Genomic DNA, 6488 nt, shown 5'->3' with positions numbered 1-6488 from the left:
ACTTGATTTTGGGTGTATTTTGGCTTGTTAGAAGAAACTGCCTCCTGAAATTTTAAAGAAAGAAAAACATATGTATATAAAAATAAGGGTAAACATGAAGGGATGGAATATGACTGTAAAGATGAAAATTAAAAAAGATTTTAAAAAAGGGATTGATAGGGGTTCCTGGGTGGCCCAGTGGTTTAAAGCCTCTGCTTTCAGCTCAGGTCATGATCCCAAGGTCCTGGGATCAAGCCCCACATTGGGATCTCTGCTCAGCAGGCAGCCTGCTTCCTCCTCTCTCTCTGCCTGCCTCTCTGCCTATGTGTGATCTCTCTTTGTCAAATAAATAAATAAAATCTTAAAAAAAAAAAGGGATTGATAAGACATTGGTTAAAAAAAGAAGGAGGGAATGTGATCAGGCTGGAGACTAAAACAAATGCATATGCTAGATTTAGGGTATATTTTGGTCTATTAGAATAAACTGTAACCCAAAATTTTAAAGAAAGGAAAACTTATATGTATACAAAAAATAAAGTTAACTACAATGAAGGGATAGAATATGATTATAAAAATGAAAATTAAAAAATATTCTTGAAAAGGTATTGATAAGATAAAATAGTTTAAAAAGGTTAAAATAGGAAGAGGAAAAATGAAAAAAAAAATAGGATAAGAAAAAAATAAAATTAAAAAAAAAACACCAACTTTGAAAGACTAAAGAATTATGGGAAAAGAGCCATGAACTCTATGTGCTGCTTTCCCCTAGCTAGGGAATTCCGCAGTTCTCACTGATCCGTAAACTTGGTCTTGGCTGGATGTTCTTGTTGATCTTCTGCAGGAGGGGCCTGTTACTGTGATTCTCAAGTGTCTTTGCCCGAGGCAGAATTACACCACCCTTGCCAAGGCCGGGCTAAGTAATCTGCTCCGTTCGCTCTTGGGAGCTTTTTTTCTCTGAACGCTTTCCGTAGAGCTCTGGAGGACGGGAATGAAAATGGTGGCCTCCCAATCTCCTGTCAGGAGGAGACGGAGAGCTCGGGGCCCCACTTCTCAGTGCGCCCTCGGAGAAAAGCAGTCCGTCCCTCCTGTCACCCTGGTCTCCGGCTGCACTCTGTGCTCATTCTGCCTGTGACCAAGCGCTTCTATCTCTGGCACAAGGCCTTGTTTGGAGTCTCCAAACCCAGCAGATTCCTGCAGTGGAGGAGGAAGAAGGGGGTATCCTTGGATCTGCCACATGTGAGGTCCCTACTCAATGAGCAGAGTTCCTGCTGTGCCTCAGATCTTGGTAACGCCATGATTCGTGTAACCCCATTACAAGGTAACCCCAAGCCGAGGGCATTCCTCGGCTCTGTCTCTGTAGCTGGCTTCCCTGCTCAGATACCTGTGAGCTCTGCCACACTCAGACACCCCCCATCTTTCTGTGACCCTGAGGGACCTGAAACCACACTGTGCCTGCAAGAGCTCCACTCCTCGCTTAGCCTCTGGAATGATGCCCCTCAGTGGAGCAGACTTCTAGAAGTTCTGATTTTATTGCTCTGCTGCTCTCTCACTTGCCGGGAGCTGGCCCATTCCCCTGAAGTCTATCTTCTCGTCACTTTGGATTCACTTCTCCACAAGTCCCACCTTCTAGTAAGTGGTTGCTTTTCTGCTCGTGGAATTGCTACTATTCTTTTCTTCGATCTCCTGTTTAGTTTGTAGGTGTTCAGAATGGTTTGATAACTATCAAATTCCTGGGACCAGATGAAATTGAGGTCTCCACTCCTCCATCTCTCTCCTCCTTTATAGGTCATTTCTTAAGGGAAGACTTCTTACCAACTTCTTACAGAGATGGTAACTGCTGGGTCATCCCTAGACTTCTGAATGAGGGAGGCATGGAACAGAAGTAACAGCTGATCTTGTGGGAAAAAAGGATGAGTGAAAAGATAATATTGGTGGCTTAAACCTCTGAGGTTTGGGGTTATTGGAGTAGGTGATTGTTAATGTATCATGCTGTATACCAAAGACCTTTGCGGTCTTATCAGGAACATAAAATCAACTTTCAACCTGTGAGAGGTAGTTTCTCTCCCCAACAAAAGGAAGGAAAGTACTGATAGAAGTTCTAATTTTGTGAGACAGCAGGGACTTTGCCAGGGAGAAATTAATCCCTTTCCCAGAAGATGATAACGATACATAGTAATAATTATATTATTAAAATGAAAATAACATTAATGTCAGGTGACATTGTGGAATACCTATTATGTAGCAGTAACTGAGAGGCATTTTACATGCATTGTTTCTTTTAATTCCCACAAGAACCTTGTGAGGTAGCAATTGTTTTATGTTAGTTTTGTTATTGAAAAGCTGAGGCTTAAAGATATTTAAGCTTTTACCCAAGGATTCAGATAACAAGCAAATAAGTAAAACTAGAATTCAAGCCCAGTTCTATTTGATGGCACATCTAAGTTTTCATTCATGGTGCTGTACATTTAAGTATATATAGTATATATAGTTATATGTAATTATATATATATTAGGTAGTGAATTATATATGTAATTATATAATAAATCATATATTATATGTAAATAATATACAATTTATATAACAATATAATTTAATAATAAGGTATATTATATATATAATATACTATATATATATATATATATAGGTTTGGTGTGAAACATTTGCATTTAATACAAATTAATGCTATTAATTTGTATTAAATGCAAAGGCTATTTTGCCTTTCCTTAAAAACATCATAAAAGAATTAAAGATGATCTTCCATGACCCTTGAATATGTAATTTCTGTGAAGCACTAGGTAATATACTCATTTCCTAGGGCTGTTGTAGCAAACCACCACAAACTGTGTGCTTTATTTTTTTTCATTTTATTTTATTTTATTTCTTTTCAGTGTTCCAGCATTCATTATTTATGCACCACACCCAGTGCTCCATGCAATACGTGTCCTTCTTAATACCCACTACCAGGCTCACACATCCCCCCATCCCCCTTCCCTCTAAAACCCTCAGTTTGTTTCTCAGAGTCCACAGTCTCTCATGGTTTGTCTCCCCCTCAGATTTCCCCCAACTCCCTTCTCCTTTCCTTCTCCATGTCCTCCGTGTTATTCCTTATGCTCCACAAGTAAGTGAAACCATATGATAATTGACTCTCTCTGCTTGACTTATTTCACTTAGCATGATCTCTAACTTTTATAGCGACATGGACAGGACTGGAAGAGATTATGCTGAGTGAAACTGTGGTTTAAAGCAAGAGGAACTTATTCTCCAATTTTTCTGGAGGCTAGTAGTCCAAAATCAAAGTATCAGCAGTACCATGCTCCCTTTCAGGAGCATAGGAAGAATGCTTCTAGAGAAGAATCCTTGATTTTTCATTGCCTCTGATTTTTTCTGGCAATACTTGGTGTCTCTTGGTTTTTAGCTGCAACACACCAATCTCCACCTCCATCTTCACAAGACCTTCTTCTCTCTTTGTGTCTTTGTATGCCCTTTCCTCTTAAAGATTTTTTTTTTTTTAATTTGTCAGAGAGAGAGAGAGAGAGAGAGAGAGCGTATGTGTGCACAAGCTTGGGGAGCAGCAGGAAGAAGGAGAAGCAGGCTCCCCATTGAACAAAGAGGCTTATTCAATTCCAGACTTGATCTCAGGACTCTGGGATCATGACTTGAGTTCAAACAGATGCTTTAACTGACTGAGCCCTCCAGGCATCCCTGGCCTTTCCTCTTATAACTAGGATACTAGTCATCAGATTTAGGGCCCACTCAGAATAACACCAGCTATCGTTATCCTTAATTTTACATTAGAGACTGTCTTCCCAAGCTTCTATTGGTGTCTACTTTAAGACAAAGTAACCCATGGGAAAATTACTGTTCTGCTACCTGTAGTGAGTTGAAAAGTGTACCCTAAAACTTGGGTCCACCGAGAACCTCAGAAGGTGACCTTATTCTAAATAGGGTCTTTGGAGATGTTAAAGCAGTATTATGGATTTTTCCCCTCTGGGGAAGAGTCACTATTTGTAGATTTTAGATGTTGGGTTAAATCTATTGCCTTGAGACATTTTAAAATGATTCAGGTAATGTCAGGGGAAATTGCAAAAACAAAAATTGCTGAGATTCTTAAAAATATATAAAATTTGCTATCAGATGGTGTTATTGCATATAAATGCTATAGCAGAGATACATTTTCAGTGTTAGAAGATTGAGAAGACTGTGCTTCTAGCTGAAAGAATCTAAAATTGCAGCGTCTCCCAAGGAGGGCAAAGAGTCCATGAATTTGGGTGGCAAGTTTTTATCATTATCTCCATTACCTTCTAATGGAAACTTAGTATTTCCTTAATATGTTTTGGCTATAATGTCTGCAACAAACGTATTATTTATTATCTATGAATTTAGGTGATAAATCACAGTATTAGTAATACCTGTCATATATCAACCTTGTAACTAACAGGTGTTTTCATAAACCATTACGGTAGTTTCAGATATCTCACCAAAACATATATGCTCATTGCTCCTTCACACTTAATAGCTGTCTACAGCTAGATCTTGCTATGTAAAGTTCTCATAAAGATTAACTGAATTTGGTTAAGTGAATTTCAGTACACATTCTCCCTTGTGGGGGGAAAATATATCTATTTATATATATATATAAATATACATAATTACATATATGTAATTACATATACATAAATATACATATAATTACATAAATGTATGTAATATATTTATATTATATAAAATTCAGAATTTTCCAGGGAAGGTAAAAAACAGTTGCAGAAATTGAAATTTAAAATGACTGGAAACCACTAACTGCCTTTTAGAAATCTTTAGTCATATCCTTGTGCATATTTCTGGTTTCAACTTCCTTATTGCAACATGCATATAATAAGTGCAGAATGTCAGGAAGGATACAAATAGGGAGGAAACACAGTCCTTTTTGACCTAACTAGGGGAGAGGTGAGGATATAGGAAACTACTAACAAAGGAATATATATATAATATATAAATATATATTATATATAAAAATATATTATATAATATATAAAAATATATTATATAATATATATAAATATATATATATTATATATAATAATATATAAAACCTGTATGTTATATATAAACATACACATATATGTATATATATACATATATTCAACAGAGGTAAGACCCAACATTTTCAGGAAAACAGGAATGTGTTAAAGAGATTCACATGTGAGATTAATGGGTAGGTAAGGTTCTCACAGGCAGAAGAGTTAAGGGAGGACATTTCAGCTAAGGAATGTATTGTGAGCAAAGGCACTGAATTTGGAAAGTTAAGGGGATATTGGCCACAGTTTGGTCTCCGTGTTTGGCAGCACCTCGGAGAGGCTTTTGGCAAGGTAGTTCAATAATAGCTAGGAAGACTTGAACGCAAAGACAGAAAAAACCATTCTTAATCTGGTAGGTATTGAAGAGCTGGTAAGTATTGGAGCAGGTTATTGTCAGAACTATAATTTAGGAAGATTAATCTGGTGGCAGAATGTTGCCTTGGAGACAGAGAAGGCAGTAGACCAGTGAGAAGGCTATTACAATGACAAAGTAGAAATGTTATAAAGGCCTGTATTATAACGGGTAATGTACGTGAGAATGAACAAAATATGAAGGACACTGGGAATATAGAATCTATGTGATTTTCTTAGGGGATTAGATAATAGAAGTCAGAAGGAGGAATCAGATCTCTCTGACTGGTGCTATTAGCCGGCATTTTAAAGGAAAGGTGCAAATTCTGTTTTGAACATGATGGGTTTATGGTGTCAGTGGCCTTTGGGCAAGACACCCAGTTGGAGAAGTCAAGCAGTCAGATAGAAATGCAGGTCTGGGTTTCTGAAAATGAGCTGAAGTCAAGAAAGAGAGATGCAAAAGTCCAAAGAAGCATACTTCGAATTAATAAATAGCCCCATTCAAATGATCAGGACTTCAAGTTGATTAAACTGTACTGGAGACTTTCTTTCAATGTGCTGTGATTTTCAGTCATGTATTTGTGGTCTTTTCAGAGGTTGTATTTGGTTTAATAAGGACCAGTATTACATTTCCAGTATGACCAGGGTTGGAGAGTATGTCTAGCAGAAAACCTGTTCTTGGGCAGTTTTCCAGTCCAATTTGCAAACCTAGAAGTTCTGATTTGCTTTCTAAACTTTAGGTGCTCATCCTACCAAACAAAGATAGATATACTGCCCATTAATCTTCATACTCAACTCAGCTGTTCTTTCTTCCTTAGAGCAAAATGATTTAGGGTAGTAATATGAAAGGAAATGAACTAACATGATATAAAAAATGGTGCATAACTTGGAACCTTAACTAAGTTCGAAGTTGCTGCTGATTACTTTCCGATCTCATTCTTTATTTGCAAATGCCACTGCCTCATGGCCACTGAGTTCTTATTATATTATTGCATCATTAATCATTATAAGAATCCCAATACAGCTCTAGGATAAACACAAGCATGCTCTATCTTTCATTTGTGTCTTGCAATGTCTCTCCTCTC

The 6488-nt window shown here is 37.4% G+C and overlaps 1 long non-coding RNA gene across 1 annotated transcript in view; it reads left to right on the top strand.

Moving 5' to 3' along the window:
• The first annotated feature begins 1455 nt into the window (after positions 1 to 1455).
• LOC125079046 (uncharacterized) overlaps positions 1456 to 6488 on the top strand; it is a 99392-nt gene continuing 94359 nt past the window's right edge. The window contains exon 1 of the long non-coding RNA XR_007121031.1: positions 1456 to 1605. This is a non-coding gene — a long non-coding RNA (uncharacterized LOC125079046). The remainder of the gene's footprint in view (positions 1606 to 6488) is intronic.

The sequence above is a fragment of the Lutra lutra genome, chromosome 10 (genome assembly GCF_902655055.1).
Source record: "Lutra lutra chromosome 10, mLutLut1.2, whole genome shotgun sequence".
Lineage (NCBI taxonomy): Eukaryota > Metazoa > Chordata > Mammalia > Carnivora > Mustelidae > Lutra > Lutra lutra.
Note: the sequence above shows the minus strand (reverse complement) of the source record. Positions and strands in the feature narration are given on the sequence as shown.